Genomic DNA, 22,160 nt, shown 5'->3' on the forward strand with positions numbered 1-22,160 from the left:
CCATTGACAAAACTATTTAAAAAAGATGTTGTATTTGAATGTGGAATGCATTATGGCTATGCAAAAAATCAAAGATGTTTTGACAAGATCGCCTTTTTTGTCACACTTTGAAAACCCTCTTTTCATGTTAGTGGACGCTTTGGATTATTCTATTGGAGCTGTCCTTAGTCAGGGCAATAGTGAGGTAACACCTACAGGTTTGCCTCCAGACAGGCCGGCCGCTGGTGGCCGAGCGGCTCTAGGCGCTTCAGTCCGGAACCGCGCGACTGCTACGATCGCAGGTTCGAATCCTGCCTCGGGCATGGATGTTTGTGATCTCCTTAGGTTAGTTAAGTTTAAGTAGTTCTAAGTTCTAGGCGACTGATGACCTCAGATGTTAAGTCCCATAGTGCTCAGAGCCAGAGAGCCTCCAGACAAATTAATTCCACAAAGATGAATCACGGTACTACTGACAAAGAGCGTAGCAATTGTTTGTGGAGTGAATTATTTTAAATATTACCTGCATGGGCTAAAATTCACTGTTGTCGCTGTCCATGCCGCCCTTGTATGGATACTAAGCTTAAAGAAGCACAGTAATCATTTCAGTTGGTGGGCGCCACAAATCAGGTCACCTGCATTGGAACGCTGATGAGGTAAGCTACAAAGTCGAGCTTATCCACACAGATGATGTTTCAAAAGAAGAACTAAAAGTATCACACGAAAGAGATGTTGAATATGACCTGTTTGCCTCCCATCTGGACTTTGCTGTGCAAGAAGATATTTTGTATCATAAAACCCTCCTGAGTAACCAGGGATTAATACCAAAAGAATTGAAATGGCACATTATGTCGGTATGTTCTGACAGCTTGCAGGCCTGTCACAATTGACAATGAGCCACAAACGCTAGCATAGGAGAGGTAGGCAAACTAATGATCGCAGATATATACAGAACTGTCTGCCTTGTGCGAGAGGGTGCCTTAACTGAGAATCGAAATTTCTTTACAAAGACTCCCAGAAACTGTCAGGCCATTTCAGAATGTGCCGTGGATGTTGTTGGACCCTTTTCACCTTTTCACAAACTACCCAAAATAATAAGCACATCTTATTCATTATTCATCACTTTCCTGGACACCGACACCTATTGCCACTTGTGGACACAACTACAGAAACTGTTGCTTGCGTCTTTGTAAATCACTTAGTTCTACTTAATGCTAACCTAACTGAACAAGAAACAAATGTTATGCCAACAGTGGCCACAGAAGTTTTCAAGTTGTTCCGATTAAAAAAAGTGGAGTACAATTCGGTTTCACCAAAAGCAAATTGTCGCCTAGACCGTGTTCATAAACCAGTTATTCAGATGCTTTCATACTATGTCACCAAGTCACAGGTACGTTGTTATGTAATTTCTGCATACAACAGTCATAACATATACGAATGTCCCATCGGGCAGTTTCTGTTTGAACCATGTTTCTCCGTTTGAACTCAACAAGTTGCAGTTCAGTGTTGAAACAGGTGAAGTGGTTACCCCGCCGCCTTAAAGTGATCTGGAAGCTGCTAGAACAGAACAGTTTTAAAGACAAGGTGAAAAAGAACAAGTTTAAAGACACTCAGAAACAGTTGCAACATAGCAACAAGGCGAATGCATTTCCCCAGTACAAACCAGGAGATCTTATTTGCTTAGAAAGCCTACAAAAGAAAGGGAAAGCTAAGAAATGAAGGCCCATATCCTGTCTTATACGTAATTTCTCCTGTGAATGCAGAGATTCATCTGTCTGATCGTAGGACGTTTTGATCGGTTAAAACTGTATCTTAGCTCTGCTGTGTAAGGGTGAGCAGTGTATTTCATTGATCAGGTAACAGAGATTACGTTCACATGAGTCAGTGAGTAACATTAATAGTATGATACAACTGAAATATAAAGAACACACGAAAGTAATATGTTATGTGCTGAATCAGGTAATAATAATTAAAAAATTTGTATATCGTGAAAGAGAGTTTGCAGAGACACACTTGCCTCAGTACATACTAAGTTTAATCACTGCTTAATTATTATGCGGTACAGAAAGTAGTTTAGCGTAGATACTTTATAGTACTGATGTATCGAGTGCTGTTATGTAAGATAGTTATCTGAACACCTTGTGGCGTGCTGTATTGTGGTTTGATTGCTTGTTGTACAATTTCAGCTAGATTATAATAAAATTAGTAACTTATTATTAATGTAAATGAGGTTTTATTTAATCATTGCCTTTCACAGCTAGTGATCGTTGTTTTGTTCAAGAAATCTCCACCTGGAAAAGTGTAGTATTATTGTCTGTCAAACAGTGTAAATGGCACTAAATTCATGCACAAAAATATTCATATATAACCAGCAAACAAACTAAATGAATGATAAGTAATCCGAACTAAACAAGAGTAATGATTTTTAGTAATTTTCAGTGCTGTTACATAATAGTCTCTTTACTAGTTGCAGATCGTTTATCGAATTTAACGCTACTGTTATTCGAGGTGCCAATACATTTCTTTGCACAAAATGAACAGTTTTGAGACACACTACCACACATACACACAATAGTAATCAATTTTTTCCTGTCAAATTATTTCATAAGAAATAACCAAGCTTCATACATCAGCATATAAGAATTTTTATCACATAAGATGCTGTTTGCATTGATATACGTTCACTATATTTAGAGTTTATTCACCGTCTAACTGGAATTTATTACCTCAGAGTAGGTTCTGGGCCACCAATACACAATTATTATCGAAATTATGACCAACAACATTTATGTCTGTATAGAAAATCAATTTAAAACTGCCACTGCAATATTTCACTATAATGGCGACTAACATAACACAGTCAGTTATTGATTCTGCATCAACCCCTGTTTTACTACTAACAAATAATATATATTACATATTTTTGTACCATCACTATATGCATTAACATTTGAAAATAATTCTCAATGATAATCGCTTATTATTCAGCAGTTACCAATAAATCGCACTGTAGATCAATAGCGCTAATGGCTGCGCTCCTTTGTATCTGATTAAATAAAACTCCAGACAAAGAAGATTCATTTCAATGACACATAAACTCTAATTTCAAATATTAAATTACCAACATAATACAGTTTTTTTATAGACCTCTGTGTCATGAGACACCAATCCTATCACTACAACAGTTTGTACAAGAAGTATTATTCTAGAAGAATCATAGATAACAAAAGATTGAAATTTTCATTAACCTTTTCCATGGGTATTGTCTGAGATATAATTTTTTACAAAATATTAAATTATGTCATTGACAATAGTTATTTAATATTTTATTAACGATGAAGTCGTTTCTTATTAATATCAAAAGAATGTTCATTCACATTCCACACACAATGCTGTCGTCAATATTATTCTGAACGAAATACAGACATGGATACTACAACTTAATGAAGTGCCTCTTGAGTGATTCCTCTAATTCAGCTTCACAAGAAAACAAATATTTTAAGCAAATAAAAGGGAGAAGCGTTTTTGCATAAGTGTCTACCCATACAGAAGAGACCGTTTTGTGGCATACGCGTTTCGCCTTCATTCTCTGTAAGACATCCTCATTGGTATGGAAGCAACAACACTTCACAACCACCCAAAGATACATAAAGATGGTACACAAATGAGACCTGTTATTAACTTCAGGATAGCCCCAACATACCACATAGCCAAACATCTCTAAAAGTTAATCAGAAAACACTATTGAATAGAAATCATCAGAACAGTGGAAAACAAATAGAACAAATCTGGAATGTGCAGGTACCACACACAACATCACTGATTTCATTCGACATAGAAGAAATGTATACCTCCAGCACCGAAACAAAGGAAATCATAGAACCAAATCTCACATCTCACAGCTACCTCAATAAGGAAGCAATAAAAAGAAATAACAAAATTCCCCAGACTGACAACCGAACAAAACTACTTCCAGTCCAAGAGTGAATTTTATCTGTAAAGTGATGGACTACCCACTGGATCCCCAATATCAGGAACCTTAGCAAATATTTTTATCAGTCATCTGGAAAACCAGATGTTTGAAAAGACAACCACTAAAAACTTTAAAATCCTATACTGGTACGGATAAATAAATATGTGGATGACATTATTTTTCTGGTAGAGGAGTCAAATAAAAAAATAGATGAACCCCACTCTGAAATCAACAAAGCTCATCAGAATATAAAATTTACACTTGAGAAAGGAAAAGAAAATTAAATAAATTTTCTTAACTTACAATAATAAAAGAAAATGGGAGATATACATTTAAAAACTTCAGAAAACCAGCAGCCACAGACACAACAATACATTCCACATCTAACCATCCCCATTACGAGAAGTTTGCTACACTAATACATACATTAGATAGATCAAGCAGGATCCCATTCAACAAGAGAAACTATGAAAAAGAAATTAGTCGTACAAATAGCTGGAAACGATGGGTATGACGTACATGTAGTACATAGGCTCAATAAAAAAAGAAAAACACAACATTTCCAGAATACAAAATAAGTCGCAAGCTGAAGATTCACAAACCCACTCAACACACACACACACACACACACACACACACACACACAATGACATCAGACAGAAAAGCAGCAGATGGTACACTACGACTTACACACATAAATCAACACACAGAGTGGCAAACATACCAAAGAAACAATGCTTGCAAATGGAATATAAAGCTGCAAAAACCTTCCAGTAAAACATAAGCCAACTAACCGCCAAGAGGGATAAATTCTGGGGATCAGAAATATACAAAATTGAATGTCAAAGTTGTGATGCAATATACATGCAGGAATTTTAAAACGTGATACAAATAACATATCATGTGTTAGAAATACAAAACATATTATTCCACATTTGCAGAACACTTAAAACCCTATAATCACTATCCTACAAACATGAAGCAAGATATGAAAATAATGAGAATAAAGAACCATGACAAACATCTTACACAAATGTATGAAAACTTCCACATTCAGAAAGCCATACCTGAAACCAAACATGTGATACATGAGCAAACACACATCAATACAGATTCTCTACTACACTTAATAAAAGAAATGATAAGATAAAGATTATCCCTCTTGTACAACAAGCAGCGGCATTAAAACAAATACATACCTCTCTCTCTCTCTCTCTCTCTCTCTCTCTCTCTCTCTCTGTCTCTATCTCTCTCTACCCCTCTCCCGCCTTCTGGTGCCCCAACCCAGCTACCCCCCCCCCCACACACATACATACATACATACACCCACACATCCACCCACACAAAGCGTACAGATACAAATACCTTTTCATACACGCATACACACACACACACACACACACACACACACACACACACATACACACACACACACACACACATGCATAAACAATTAGGTCACAAATATTTAACTAAAAAATACACTCATAAGTTTGCAATAACATTCGATCTTTATCAATAACATCTGACGACTGGCAACACAAACCAAAAAAATACCATCAAAACAAGTTTGTAGTTCCTAGTGCTGTGAAGTGTGGAAACCAAAAACCCAAATGGCAATTATAAGAAGACGAACAGCCCCAAAAAAGAAATTAAGATACAACATGAAAATCATCCACAGAGCCTGTAAGTAGAATTTAAAAGATTACTACGCCGTAGAAAAACCAACCACCAGAAGTGGATATAATCTATATATACGTTGTTCCAAAATGTAAACCAAATAGTAAAAATATGTACATATTCCGGACCACTGACGATGCCTTGCCGAGAATAAGGGCGAAAGGCATATGGCACGAAAATTGTGTTTCATTCAGTTGTAGTTATATAGTCAACAAGTAAAAATTAACAGTATAACCTAATATTTGATGCAACTAAGGAAGGCAGGACTATAAAAGTTGAAGATGTCTTGAATAAGACTTGACTGAAGTTCTTTTTTTCTCTTTCAATTTTCAGAGCAAAGTGGGAAAACTACTATGAATTACTAGTTGTAGTAGCAGAAGGGTACATTTTCATATTGTTCACTTTTTCGTGTTATGTGCTGGAAGACATTTCACAAAACACCTTATTGCGTGCTTAGAAAAAGCTAATTATATACTTAGTTGTAAATCTGATTCAACAGTACTAGTATATTGAGAAGATAACACCACATTAAGTGAGCTGTTTATTTCGTTAATCAGTTAACACATTTATTTCAGACAACCAGAGAAATGCAGGACTATTACTTGTAGTTCAAGTATGAACACTGAGCCATGCACAGAATGACAACATTCCTCTGAACTAGTTCAAATGGCTCGGAGCACTACGCGACTTAACATCTGATGTCACCAGTCCCCTAGAACTTAGAACTACCTAAACCTAACAAACGTAAGGACATCACACCCATCCACGCCCGAGGCAGGATTATAACCTGCGACCGTGGTGGTCGCGCGGTTCCAGACTAAAGCGCCTAGAACCGCTCAGCCACAGAGGCCGGCAGAACTGGTTATGGTACAGAGTAAGATATATGGGTTGCAGGAATAAATAACGAGAGTCTATTCGTTAGCAAGGTGCCGCTACTGTATTCATTTTCATCGCCTGACCTGTTATGTGGGATTTCCGGACTTAGCATAAAATTGGCGATGGTCCACAAATCCCTCAAGCAGAAGTGATGGTGACATCTAAGTTTCGTGTGTATTTACTGTATTCGCCATTGGATGTTAAGATAAATCGTATTTAATTGGTGAAGGACTGCCATTTTCAAATCGAGATCCTAACTGGAATATTTCTGACGAGTAACCAATAAAAACAAATAGTTCAATGTAGATGCCCACTTGATGAGGGCTGAGGAACCTGAAGAACATTAAGTGCAACACATTAGTGATGGCGCAACTACCGTCAAATATTTATTTTCTAATTTATTGTATACTGAATTCATGTTTTCATGCACAATTGTCCTGAAGTGCCTCATGCCCGATTCTCGCGTACTACAGTGAACCGGTATGAATCATTGCCGCCAACCGTAGTATTTTAAAATTGAATGTTCTTACTGTCGAGCGAAGGCGCACCAGCGTGCCATCGCTATAGCCATGTGATCAATAGCGAGTTATACAGCACATACCGATGCGTGATACGTGTGTGGACTGCGAGACAGGTTATGAACTGACCAACGCTGTAACGCCGGCACATAACGCACTTAAAACCTCTGTCATTAACGTTCAACTCCGATCTGACAAAACAGTTCGTGAACTCAGAGAGGATCCACCAAATCAATGCCGCCTTCATCGTGGCTTAGCTAGTTGCACCATCAACGTTCTTCGCCTATGCGAGCCCATCTGTTGTTTTTACTGGCGGGCCACGAAACGAGCAACTGTAGGGGTGAAGATAACCAGCTGCCCTTTCCTTTGAGAGGGTCTCCGTCAGGCGTTTGTCTCTAAACAAGTGTGTCAAGTTCCCTGGCATGCAGTAAGTTCGCTCGCTCAGGATCTAAGCGTCTGTGTGGCCTGAATTTCTTCCTGACATTCTGAACGTAAGGGAGACATCGTCAGAAGACGGCAACAGATGAGGGAAGTTCTCTACAGCTCGAATACCACACTTTTGATTCTGTCATCATCCACGTCCTTTCTACCACTATTTCAGAAACTATAAACATTAAGTGGATAAGTATCCCTTTTCTTTATTCCGTCACTGACCTACGTGTAAGAGTTACTTTAACGCACATGAGCAGTGTACTGGCGACAGAGTCGCAGCGCAGTGCTTCATAACAGCGCAGAAGAGCGCAGAGCAGCACTCAGCTGCCCATCTAAGTCGCGTCTTCCTACGTCACGCACTGTTACGCACGAGGTATTACGAATATTGCAGATATCTCTAAATTCACACGCTACGTGACGCCATCCAATTATGCACTGACCGTCAGGTTGACACCATCATAGTAACAAGGGCTAGAAGAAGTTCTACTAGCCTCCTATCATTGACTTCACGATCGTTTGCAGTGAACTTGCTCCAATCAACCTGCGTGCCCCATTTCCAAACATTCAAATACAAAGCCGAACACTGTGATTTACAGACTTCTGAAATAAACTTAATGCAATCTTTCCAAAGAACTTCAAGTGAGTAAAATTAGCTTACCCTTAACTTTGTCAGTATCTACATGTCTTAAAAAAAATTATTTCCTATGGGGCAGTATCAGAATGAGAATGGGTAGCACACAGCACACTTTATGGACACTTCCCCAAAGGTTTCATTAACCTCAAAGAATGCTCATTTGAGCCTCACTGAATCCCCCGGAACCATAAATTGTCACTATGTCTGTAACAACGAAAACAAGTTTCTACACTCAACTACTCTAAGAGGCTGCCCGAGCAGTAATTCCATGGTTTAATGTAATACACATTACACTTATGCTTATACACAGATTTAAACTTCTGATCACCTTCTTTTCTCTGTGTATTTATGAGACACTTTGACGACGGACTGCTGTAAGCTCCACCATTTTGCTGCCTGAGACTCACGATGCTCTTATTCGATTCTGTGCGTCGTTATGCAAGTTTTTCAATTTGTTCTTGTCGAATTCCGGTCGATTTTGCTGACTGATTGACTCGATCGTCAAACAAACCACTTCGAAAGCCATGTTATGTCATATCCACGTGAATGCCAACTCCTGAGTTCTATCAACATGCAAAACAATACAACGCCTCTTGCCCCTCCTATAGGGCACTGCATCTGCAGGGCGAGTCGGCGTGAATGGTGCTCGTCTACATCATTCTCTACGCACACGCAGGCGGAAGCGCGTGGCTGGCAGTTCACTCACTCAGTCCGATGCGGCGCTCACTCACATGGTGACGGGTGATGGGCAACAGCCGCGTGGCCTTATCACGCGGATAAGGAAATATAGACTCAACGTATACAGGGTGGTCCATTGATAGTGACCGGGCCAAATATCTCACGAAATAAGCGTCAAACAAGAAAACTACAAAGAACGAAACTCGTCTAGCTTGAAGGGGGAAACCAGATGGCGCTATGGTTGGCCCGCTAGATGTCGCTGCCATAGGTCAAACGGATATCAACTGCGTTTTTCTAAATAGGAACCCCCATTTTTATTACATATTCTTGTAGTACTTAAAGAAATGTAAATGTTTTAGTTGGACCACTTTTTTCGCTTTGTGATAGATGGCGCTGTATTAGTCACATACGTATAAGTACGTGGTATCACGTAACATTCCTCCAGTGCGGACGGTATTTGCTTCGTGATACATCACCCGTGTTGAAATGGACACTTTACCTATTGCGGAAAAGGTTGATATCGTGTTGTTGTATGGCTATTGTGAACAAATTGCCCAACGGGCGTGTGCTATGTATGCTGCTCAGTATCCTGGACGACATCATCCTAGTGTCCGGACCGTTCGCCGGATAGTTACGTTATTTAAGGAAACAGGAAGTGTTCAGCCACATGTGAAACCTCAACCACGACCTGCAACAAATGATGGTGCCCAAGTGCGTGTTTTAGCTGCTGTCGTGGCTAATCCGCACATCAGTAGCAGACAAATTGCGCGAGAATCGGGAATCTCAAAAATGTCGGTGGTGTGAATGCTACCTCAACATCGACTGCACCCGTACTATATTTCTATGTACTAGGAATTGCAGTGCGACGACTTTGAACGTCGTATACAGTTCTGTCACTGGGCAGAAGAGAAATTACGGGACGATGACAGATTTTTTGCGCGCGTTCTATTTAGCGACGAAGCGTCATCCACCACAGCGGTAACGTAAACCGGCATAAAATGCACTATTGGGCAACGGAAAATGCACGATGGCTGCGACAAGTGGAATATCAGCGACCTTGGCCGGTTAATGTATGGTGTGGCATTATGGTAGGAAGGATAATTGGCCCCCATTTTATCGATGGCAATCTAAATGGTGCAATGTATGCTGATTTCCTACGTAATGTTGTACCGATGTTACTACAAGATGGTTCACTGCATGGCATAATGGCGATGTTCTTCCAACATGATGGATGTCCTGCACATAGCTCGCGAGCGGTTGAAACGGTATTGAATAGCATATTTCATGACAGGGATTGGTCGTCGAAGCACCATACCATGGCCCGCACGTTCACCGGATTTGACGTCTCCGGATTTCTTTCTGTGGTGAGAGTTGAAGGATATTTGCTATCGTGATCCATCGACAGCGCCTGACAACATGCATCAGCGCATTGTCAGTGCATGTGCGAACATTACGGAAGGCGAACTACTCGCCGTTGAGAGGAATGTCGTTACACGTATTGCCAAACGCATTGAGGTTGACGGACATCGTTTTGAACATTTATTGCATTAATGTGGTGTTTACAAGTAATCACGCTGTAACAGCATGCGTTCTCAGAAACGATAAGTTCACGAAGGTACATGTATCACATTGGAACAACCGAAATAAAATGTTCAAACGTACCTACGTTCTGTATTTTAATTTAAAAACCCTACCTGTTACCAACTGTTCGTCTAAAATATGTTTGTGACTATTACAGCGCCATCTTTCACAAAGAGAAAAAAGTGGTCCAACTAAAACATTTATGTTGCAACATCCCCTTAGAAAAATTTATGAATGATTGTGTTGATAAACCCCTTACGTTATCTGATTTTCAAACAGCTGAGCAAAACTGAACGTGCACAGACATTTCTCTCTTTACTTATTCACATCATCAATAAATTGACACACAATATTTTTAGCACAACGCAGTCTGACATTCAATAATCCCTACAAAAGAATGGCCCTGACTAAAAATTACCTATACCTTTCATGAATAACTTCCCTCACAAAAATCTTCGTTACTCCAACTACTGCAATACAGCGAGCGCCAATACTGCCAGCTAAATAAAAGATTCTAACTACTGAAGTCACTAACTACTGATAGGCATAGTTACCAAAGGAAAGATTTTGATAGAGAACAAACAATATATTTACCTTAATGGTGTTCAAAAGTCATTATATATATATATATATATATATATATATATATATATATATATATATATATATATATCAGTTCATGACATCTAGTCTTACAAATTTAATGTCTCTGATGGACACACGTCCAGATCATCCGCTCTCATAACTCCGCCATCTCACTCCCCACATACACCACTGCTAACGGCTCACCATCTGCGCAAGGCTACACGCTGTTCATATCCAACTGCCCAACACTACAATAGCGAAAATTACAACAATGCCAACCAGCCACAGACTGCACACAGCACAGCCAGTGATTTTCATACAGAGCGCTATGTGGCATTACCAATATGAAAACCTAAACAGCCTACTTACAATATTTCTTTATGTAATACACGAATATTTAATAAAAAATGGGGGTTGCTGTTTAAAAAAACGCAGTTCATATCCGTTTGGCCTATGACAGCGCCATCTAGCGGGCCAACCATAGCGCCATCTGGTTTCCCCCTTCAAGCTAGACAAGTTTCGTTCTATGTAGTTTCTTCGTTTGACGCTTATTTCGTGAGATATTTGGCCCGGTCACGATAAATGGCTCTGAGCACTATGCGACTTAACATCTTAGGTCATCAGTCCCCTAGATCTTAGAACTACTTAAACCTAACTAACCTAAGAACGTCACACACATCCATGCCCGAGGCAGGATTCGAACCTGCTACCGTAGCGGTCGCCCGGTTCCAGACTGAAGCGCCTAGAAAGGCTCGGCCACACCACGATCAATGGATCACCCTGTATAGTGTCGACACAATGTAGTGGCACCAATGAGCCTGGCAAGCGTTCAGATGCATTTAGAATTGGAATTTCCTTTTTGCTACCGATTTTCCATATATTCTATGGAAAACGCATGTGATTTATACATGAGATTCATCAAGTGTTACCACAGTATAACGAGAATTAATGTGATATAGGAAAATTGAATGTTATTAAAGGTCATTGTTTCATTTGTTGCGATACATTAATACTTGTTCCATAGATTATGAATACATCTCCTAATGATGTGGAATGTGTCAGTTCAACATAAAGTTCCTTTACATGATTTTTACTATGTCATATCTAAAAATTCATCTACTGAGTAGAAGAAGTTCTTATTCAGAAATCCGTTTCATGTCTTTTTAAATGCTGATCGGCTATGTGTCAGAGTTTTAATGTTATTTGGCAAATGATCAAACACTTTTGTGACAACATAAATCACCCCTTTCTATGCCAAAGTTAGATTTAACCCATATTAGTGAATTCTAGTGTTGTAGCTATGCACTTTGATATTACTTTCGATTTGGGTTGGGTTGTTAATAACAAATTTCATAAGTGAAAATACGAATTGTGAAGGTGAATATCCCTAGATCCTTAAATAAATTTCTGCAAGATGATCTTGGGTGGGCTCCAGCCCTTGTTCTGATTATATGCTTTTGTGCAATGAATATTTTTTCTCTTAATGATTACTTATCCCAAAATATGATACCATTTGAAAGCAGTGAGTGAAAACAGACGTAGCAGGCTAATTTACTGATACGTTTATCACCAAAATTTGCAATAACCCTGGTAGCATAGGAAGCTGAACTCAAACATTTCAGCAGATCATCAATGTGTTTCTTCCAGTTCAATTTCCCGTTAGTGCATATACCCAAGAAATTTTGAGTACCCTGCCTTGGCAACAGACCTTTCTTCAAAGTTTATATTTCCCAGTGGTGTTATGACATTTACTATATATAACTGTATATACTGTGTTTTCTCAAAATTTAATGAGAATCCATTTACAGAGGACCACTTCATAATTTTCTGAAAGACATTATTTACAATTTCCTCGGCTAATTTTTGTTTGTTGCTTGTGATTACTAGTACTACAGCAGAAAGAACGAGATTTGCTTCTTCATGAATATAGAGGGCCAAGTCGTTAATATAATTAAGAACAACAAGGAACTCAAGGCTGAATTCTGTGGGACACCATTCTTGATACCTCCCCAGTTAGAGGACCATACTGATTTTTGCAGACTATCTGTGCTGTTAATTCCAGCCTTCCGCATTCTACAAGTTAAATCTGAATTAAACCACTTGTGCTCTGTCCCACTCGTACCACAATACGTAAGCTTATCTGAAGAATTTCATGATTCACACAGTTGGAGAGATCACAAAAAATCCCAATGAGTGATGTTCACTTATTCAGTGCATTTAATATTTGATCAGTGAAAGCATATATTGCATTTTCTGTTTCCTGAAAACCAAATTGAAATTTCTTAGTACTTCATATTATGAACATGTAAAGCTAGTCTTGAATACATCACCTTTTCGAGAAGATTGGCTAAACCTGCCAGAAGTGAGATTGGGCGGTATCTGTTAGCATAAGACCTATCCCCATGTTTATGCAATGGTTTTACAATAGTATATGTCAGTCTATGTGGGAAAGTGCCCTGATACAGTGAGTTCTTCATATATGGGTGAGAATCCTACTTATATGTTGTGAACAAGCTTTTAGTAATTTTTTGGAAATGCCATCAATTCCATGTGAGCGAATTTATTATTTTGCTAATTTCAGTGAGGAGGTGGGCTGAGTTTCAGTTTTATCAAATTTTGGTGTTCCATATACAGCCTTGCATTTTCTAATGAACAGCTGGATACTATTTCTTCTACAACACTTGATCATTATTAAAAATACTGTATTTTCTATTTCTGACTTATTGTTAAACTTTTCATTGAGTTCGATACAAATGGAGTCTTCAGTGCTCTCAATTACCCTGATTCTTTTTTTTTTAACAATATTCCAACTTGTTGTAATTTTATTATCAGAGGTGCTAATCTCAGGCATAACGCACATACTTCTGGACTTTTTAATAAATGTTCTGAATACAGTGCTGTAGTTTTTGTATTGTTTGACTATGTGTAGATCATTACTCCTTCTGGTTGTAAGATACATTTCCCTTTTCTGTTTACAAGATATTTTTATCCCATTATTAATCCACAGCTTTTTAGATGGCTCCTACTATTATGTTTCACGATTTTCTTAAGGAAGCTGTTTTAAAATATGTTCTCAAAGGTATCGTGAAATAGGCTAAATTTCAAATTAACATGAGGTTCCCTGTACAACTCATCCCACTAAGTGTTGCAAGCTTGACCATAAATTTTCAATTGTTAAATTGTGAATCGAATGCATTATTTTGAAGTACTGTTTTGCATTACTGTATGGAGCTGCAACTAGCTGTGCATCATGATCAGAGAGACATTTCTCAACAGTAGCTGCTTCTATTTGATTAAATTTATCTTGATCTATAAGAGCATTAGCTGTCAGTGTGCTGCTTTCCTATACTACCCAAGAAGCAAACTCAATAACTGACGTCAAATTGTGGAACTGTTTATTTCCATGAAATAATAGCTGACTTCACTTTCAGTCACCCGCTAAAATGACACAGACATTCAGACAACTTTTGACAGAACAAATTATAAAGATTTACTTCGAGAGAGAGGCTACAGAGTCTAATTAACAAAGAAATTTGAATTCACCTACACTGTAGGTTTACATAACTTAATCGAGCAAGTGAACTAGTAGAACTAGTTACATTTGATAATATGAACAACAAGAGAGAGGAAATGTAAGGTGTATGGTAAAAGGAGAAGGTTATTATTCGAATAGATTTCTATCCGTATAAGTTTTCAAATTAGTAGACCATTCAAACAAATGTATTCGCCAAAAAATTGTCCGTAAATTAAATAATGAATAATATAGAGTTTCACTAATTTTCTAGGTTTGTTGATCTTTCTTTTAAAATTGGGAATTCGTTATATCGGTATATTAAAAACATCAGTATCGGCACTCAATATATCGAAAAAATTATCAATTTAACAATACATCGACGGAAAAAGTTTCGATATACCTGCCTGTAAAAATATCGGCTGGACACTGTAAATATATTGTCGGTTTTGTAGCTGCATATTTAAGTATTGATTTATTATTAGACATTCTGTGAATCAGTTAGCAACCTGCCTATCCCCCTTAGAGCAAGACTTGTAAGGAAAACGACGCACGTTCACACTTGGCGATAACCAATTTGCCGACGGTGGTTACTGCATGTATGTGGCAAAATAAAAGGTGTGTGATGGGTGTATCGTTCTGTTCTGTCACATATCGAATGTTCCCGGAACACTTCGTGTCGACTTCCCTGTTTTTGTATTCCTGCAAACGCCAGCGACCTTGTAGTTGTAGTGTCAAAATTGCGTGTTGAAACTAAATGTTGCAGATTCTGTTGGTAGTGCTGAGCACCGATTACGTCAACACTTCCCCTCAGGCGTCTTCGACCACCGCAACGACCAACCTCGTCATTCATATTTTTCTTCATCATTTGGAGCAACTGTTTTTAAAGAATGTCGATGTGAAGAAACAGCACAATAGTGACGTTAAAAACTGTTTTTAATGCAACTGGTGTGCTGTTTCTTCGCATCGGACATCTTGTTATTATGCCATTCACATCGCCACCCCCACCCCCCCTCCCAATGCAATCGGAGGTCCTCTTTTGTGCCACATGTATTTGCTCCACACAGGCAAAGAGAAAGATTGGACATGATGAAACCTCAAAAAGTAGTAGGACTCCTTAACATAGTGAATGTAAAATTATGTCCTACTACAAATTCAAAAGAACAGCTTCAAATATTTTCCAAAAATAGTGAAAAAAATATAAAATAAAAATATCGGCACTCGATATTGCCGGGTTTGTATCGATATATCGTGCGAAAAATATCGCAGATATATGTCGATATTTTATTTTCCTTTTTTATTTCTTGTACAGAATTAGTATTTTTTCCTTTGGCTCAGAGCAGTTTTTGTTCCATAAGTAACTTATTAATAGGGCATAAAAGTGCCTTTGCGGCTGAGTGACTTAAGTTCCAAACGAGCAGACGATTCGATCCCCGATTAGTCCTATGATTTTCTCTGTTCTTATAGCTGCTTTTAGCTATAATAATGACAACAATGCCAAGTCAAATTGTACCGTGTTTCAGAGTATGTGTTGAAATGCAGATCCCCTTCTAACTGGGTGCATAAGTCTGTTCAGAGACGGGAGGAAGTCAGGTGCACACCAACATACGCAGTGCTGTGTAGTGCTGTAGCGCTGAACTCATCCTTCAAATAGAGCACAGCTTTACTTGATTTACAGCCTAACAAATGAAACATAACACGCTTATAGGCGGACGACCGCAGCAGTTTGGACTATAACGCACTGGGCAGCCACAATGTTAAACAGCAAATTTAGTCAGCCAGCTGACGGTCAGTTGTGACTGATACACCGAGTGAGATGGACGCGGAATATCTTACGCCTTTTTTCTCGTAACAAACGTACTTTACTGTAATTATAAAAAAAAATATTTTTTCTGTCATTTTACTTGCTTTATGCGCTGCGGATTATAAGTTCACTTCCATAGATGTTGGAGCATACAGAAAATATAGAGACTAATATATATCTATGCTATGAGTTCTACATGAAAATCTCGTTAGGAATAATTTACCAGTTCCGGAGAGAAGCCCTATATCAAACAAGTGAGCACCGATGCCGTGCGTCACTGTCGGAAACGAGGCATCTGGTATATCTGAAAATTTAAACGTCCGTATGGAGGAAGTAGTTTAACAAACAATAAACAACCCTTAAAAACCGGCTTTCTCCGAATAGGCGGTTTATAAAATACACTCTGGCAAATAAATGGAGAACGGAGAATTTTTCAACGCCTGATTGGAAGTTCGAGATGAATTTGCAGTTGCCGTAATAAATGCACGCTGTGTTTTACAAAATAATGAGCCAGAATGAGATTGCTATAAGTTTGTTGACATAAGTCCCTCCAGAACTAGAAATTCAAACAAGCCCTAGAACCCGTCGGAAGTCCTACAACCTGTCGGAAGTCATCATGAAATTAGTTTCAGGATGCAAGGAAGGTCTGGCTGCTTCGAAAAGTGTACGGACGCTGTGGGCATCAACACAAGTTCTCGAGGAGACAACCTGATGACAACTGGCAGCGCGGAGCCAGCTGGCTGCAGCAGCGGCCCATTATGCGGGCTACAATGCACGACTCTGGTTTTTTATTGGCTGCTGCAGGCGGCCTGCCAAAGTGCGTCACAGCCACTACCGAGTCGGCGCCCTTCATCTGTCTCTGCACTTACTAATACGTCTCCCCCTCCCATTGCTAACATGGTTCAAGAACTCTAAGTAAGCCGCGCTGTATTAGCCGAGCGGTCTCAGGCGCTGCAGTCATGGACTGTGCGGCTGGTCCCGGCGGAGGTTCGAGCCCTCCCTCGGGATGGGTGTGTGTGTTTGTCCTTGGGATAATTTAGGTTAAGTAGTGTGTAAGCTTAGGGACTGATGACCTTAGCAGTTAAGTCCCATAATATTTCACAAACATTTGAACATTTTTTTGAACTCTAAGTAATCAGCGACGATGAGGATGCAGCCAGCATACACTCTCAGTCTTCAAAACCTTTATTAGTGTTAACACTATCAGATACGTGCCCTCCTCTGTATAATTGGGCAATTCCTGGTTGTAGTGTCACAAAATGAGTGAACCAGTGGTTTCCAATGATTGACATCACCAGACTTTCAACCTAAGGTCTCTTAAAACTTTTATTGAATGCTGCTGGACGTGCAGAGTCATCCAAAGTGTTTTAAGATTAACTTTGAGTGAGTTTGTTTTAGAATGTGGAATAATTTTTCGATCCGACATCTGTCTATGCAGTTACGTAGAGCTTTGTGATTTAATAATGTCGGAAGAGACACTGGGTTCGAGTGTATAAAACAGTCAAAATACTGCTGCACGCTTGAAGCTTGTGTATCATGAAAGTGTCAACAGACGACTGGAAGACGTTTTTTGCCAATCTGTGCTAACTGCAATGACTGCAACAAAGGCTTACCGACGATCAGAAACAACTAGTTCATCTCTATTGCTGTCCATGACCAAGGGAGGCTTACAACAAACTTCAGACACATAACACCCAAGGAAATGTGAAAGAAATCGGATGACGAGTTTCGAAAGACGTTATGAGACAAAAAGGACATTTTGGTCTGGTATGTGATTTGAGAACTGAAATTAAAGTGAATCCACAACAAATTATTTCCGAAAAACTACAGCGGAACTGATGATACCCGAATTTTTGCCGAAGAAGACTATGAGCTAACTTCGATGTCATGGTTAAAGGCGAATTCAGGAGTGCGTTATATGTATAGAATGTTGTTTTGGCAGAAGAGCCAACACCATGTTACTAGTGGAGGCCGAAATGCACGCGTTTTAGCTCACGCAGGCTGGCGTGAGGAGGGAAGGACTCTACTGACGTGGGGTCTGGAACATGACAAGGAATTAGAATTCAGAAAGCGGACGTAACTAGTTTGATACTTAACTTTAATCCATTAATGATGAACGTCGCTCTTGACGGTACATGATTCACAATATTATCTGTTCATAATACATCCATAGTTACTGAATATGGCGCCTTGCTAGGTCGTAGCAAATGACGTAGCTGAATGCTAAGCTAAACTGTCGTCTCTGCAAATGAGAGCGTATGTAGACAGTGAACCATCGCTAGCAAAGTCGGCTGTACAACTAGGGCGAGTGCTAGGGAGTCTCTCTAGACTAGACCTGCCGTGTGGCTGCGCTCGGTCTGCAATCACTGATAGTGGCGACACGCGGGTCCGACGTTTACTAACGGACCGCGGCCGATTTAAAGGCTACCACCTAGCAAGTGTGGTGTCTGGCAGTGACACCACATAGAACGTATTTTTTCCGGTAGCACAGCGGTAAACCTTCGTAAATCGAATATGGTCTCTGTGAGACTTTTAAAAAATTGTTCTAAAAACTAATTAAAAAACAAAAAATACACTTGTTTAATAAATGAAAAAGAACTGGAGCTATAATGCAGTTAGATTTCAAGTTTATCTATTATTCTTAACACTTTCTTTACACAAACGACGAATAAGTGTTTTTATTCTTGTAGCCGGCCGCTGGTGGCCGAGCGGTTCTGGCGCTACGGTCTGGAACCGCGCGACCGCTACGGTCGGAGGTTCGAATCCTGCCTCGGGCATGGATGTGTGTGTTGTCCTTAGGTTAGTTAGGTTTAAGTAGTTCTAAGTTCTAGGGGACTTATGACCTCAGCAGTTGAGTCCCATAGTGCTCAGAGCCATTTGAACACATTTTTTATTCTTGTAAGTGAATAATATTTCGAATAATATTTCTTATTCCCGAATAGGGAATAATAATTTATATCTGTATTTGCTATTCGTCAGTCACATATATCACGTTCAAGTCTGGTGCTGAGTGAAGAGCATCCGCGCATGCGCACACTGCAGGTTCGCACACTGCAGTTGAGTGCAGGCGCATGCCACCTGCGTGTACATGCGCTCACGCAGCTGTCATTAGCATCGTTATTTTCGTCATACATTCGGATGGCGTATATCCGCTATCACTCGCACATGACAGCCGCTTGCCGACCATGTGAATGGGCCACGCTGCTGCAGTGCTCTACGTCCTACCATTTTCGGACTCATTCCGCTTACTATCACTCTAACTCTGAACATGGTGCAACTTGAGAAGATTCGGTAACTATTCAAGCCCTTTACACGCCACACCAGTGCGTGGCAACCATCACCACTTCAATTAATTCACTCAGCAACACATAGGTAACTGCTAATTTTGAAGCCACAACGCGTAAAGTCTGGAGTAATCAGTTTGGAAAATGTTGTGGTTGTAAAACAATAATCGTCTTTTGTTTGACGCACTTCACTTGTTACTTCGCTCTTCACCTTGTGTCCTCTTAGCTGCGATCTGTTAAGACGCTTGTATCAATACAAGTTTATGTCTGAATAATTACTCATTTTTGTTCTAATATTGTATAGTATTCTTTCATTTTGTACCATTAATACATGTGGTACGTTATTGACAGGTATTACAGTGGAATTGAGGGTGGAACTGACTACATGAAGGTGTGTAACTAGGCTGCACGATGTCTGTTTAGCTACTATTACGGCTATCTCACTGAGATCGGAACGAATTACAGTAATTACTCAGACCTGCCTCCTATGTAATTTATGAAGATCGATTTGCTAGTGCGAACAATATCGGCGCACATAAAAGATTCGAACCTGACACCGTCGTCAAAGTAAGAACCTAGAATAGTCATTCCTGAAACACGAAATATTTCGTGAAAATTATTATTTTTATTCATCCTCATTTTAACTCTCCTGTTAGAGTTAAAACCTCTACCGTATTCTGTTAATCATTGCGGATGAGAGAAGGACAGGATTTTCATGCGTCATTGCAATTCATTATCATATTACATTTTATGTGGTAGGGCTTGTGGTGTCACCGCCAGACACCACACTTGCTAGGTGGTAGCCTTTAATTCGATCGCGGTCCGTTAGTATACGTCGGACCCGCGTGTCGCCACTATCAGTGATTGCAGACCGAGCGCCGTCATACGGCAGGTCTAGTCCAGAGAGACTTCCTAGCACTCGCCCCAGTTGTACAGCCGACTTGGCTAGCGATGGTTCACTGCCTACGTACGCTCTCGTTTGTAGAGACGACAGTTTAGCATAGCCTTCAGCTACGTCATTTGCTACGACCTAGCAAGGCGCCATATTCAGTTACTATGTCTTCTGAACAGATAATATTGTGACTCATGTACCGTCAAGAGCGACGTTCATCATCAATGGATTAAAGTTAAGTATCAAACTAATTACGTCCGCTTTCTGAATTCTAATTCCTTGTCATGGTTCAAATGGCTCTGAGCACTATGGGACTTAACATCTATGGTCATCAGTCCCCTTGAACTTAGAACTACTTAAACCTAACTAACCTAAGGACATCACACACATCCATGCCCGAGGCAGGATTCGAACCTGCGACCGTAGCGGTCCCGTGGTTCCAGACTGAAGCGCCTAGAACCGCACGGCCACATCGGCCGGCACTTGTCATGTTCCAGACTTCAAGTCACGCCAGCCTGCGTGAGCTAAAACGCGTGCATTTCGGCCTCCTCTAGTAACACGGTGTTGTCTCTTCTGCCAACACAACAGGGCTTGCGTTACCCAGCGCCCCCACCGAACACAATGAATCGTCGATAGCTTGCCAAGGCATCCTCACGTCTTGTACCTTCACCTACCGTCACTAACGACTATGGTGAGGTGGTGTATTGTGTTCGCTTTGTTTATTGGTGTTACTGATGCTCCACCCTTCCAGGACTACCCCTCATCGTCGGGTGCAATGTTCGAAGGGTAAGACTATTTGTTGTACCCCTCCCTTTCCCCCTAGTCGCGCAGTAATAATTGCTACGTCGACTAACCTGCACTAAAGGAAAAAGAAGTAGCCTTGGAGCAAATAACCCAACAGCTAATAGCATACGAAACCTTTTAAAAATCTTATTAAGGAGTCAGAGCTTGTCCAGGGGGGCGTCAAGCAGCAACAAAAGTGAAATGTTTTGGAAGCAGTGCCGCTCCATCGCGTCAACCGAGCCTGGTTCAACGCAGGCTGAGCTGTACGAAAAACTGCAATCGGTACCTCCGATCAGGACGACGCTGATTGATGGACAGGGCTGTGCATCAAACTACGCCGCATGCTACTCAACATCATAAGAAACTTGTACACCAGCAGGTACGACTCTTACACATTGAAGATAACCCCCTGGCCGCTACCAAATAAACACTAAGTGTCGCTACTGGGCAATATGAAGAACTTAAGAATTCGATCCAGCTTGAAATAGTGACTATGTACAAGAATTCGTCGAAATTGATCGTCAGCTTAAGAGTAACCAAAGCATTCCAAATCTTATTGTACAATAGTCATGAAACCCAATTATTATTGTGTTGCATAAGTTCGAAGCGTTTATGTTTTGCATGGAGGTGTTCAGGTTACTGTGAGTTTATTTATCTACTGTCATTTGCAGTTTGCAGATTTGAGTGTAACTGTGGGTGATAGAGGGCCATAGGAGAAATCGGAATATTTCTGTCATATTCTTCTTTTCGAGTTAAACGGAGGGGTGACACCAGTGGAGGCAGCCATAAACAATTGCACCGTGTATGGGGCATAATGCTATTGGACAGAGCATGGCAAGAAAGAGTTTTCTCGTTTTAAGGAAGATTGTTTTGACATTAGTGACTCTCCACGTTCAGGAAGACCTTCAGGGTTTGATGAAGATCTCATGTATGCATTAATGTTTTGTGGAACA

Source organism: Schistocerca nitens, chromosome 5, assembly GCF_023898315.1.
Source record: "Schistocerca nitens isolate TAMUIC-IGC-003100 chromosome 5, iqSchNite1.1, whole genome shotgun sequence".
NCBI classification, from domain to species: Eukaryota; Metazoa; Arthropoda; class Insecta; order Orthoptera; family Acrididae; genus Schistocerca; species Schistocerca nitens.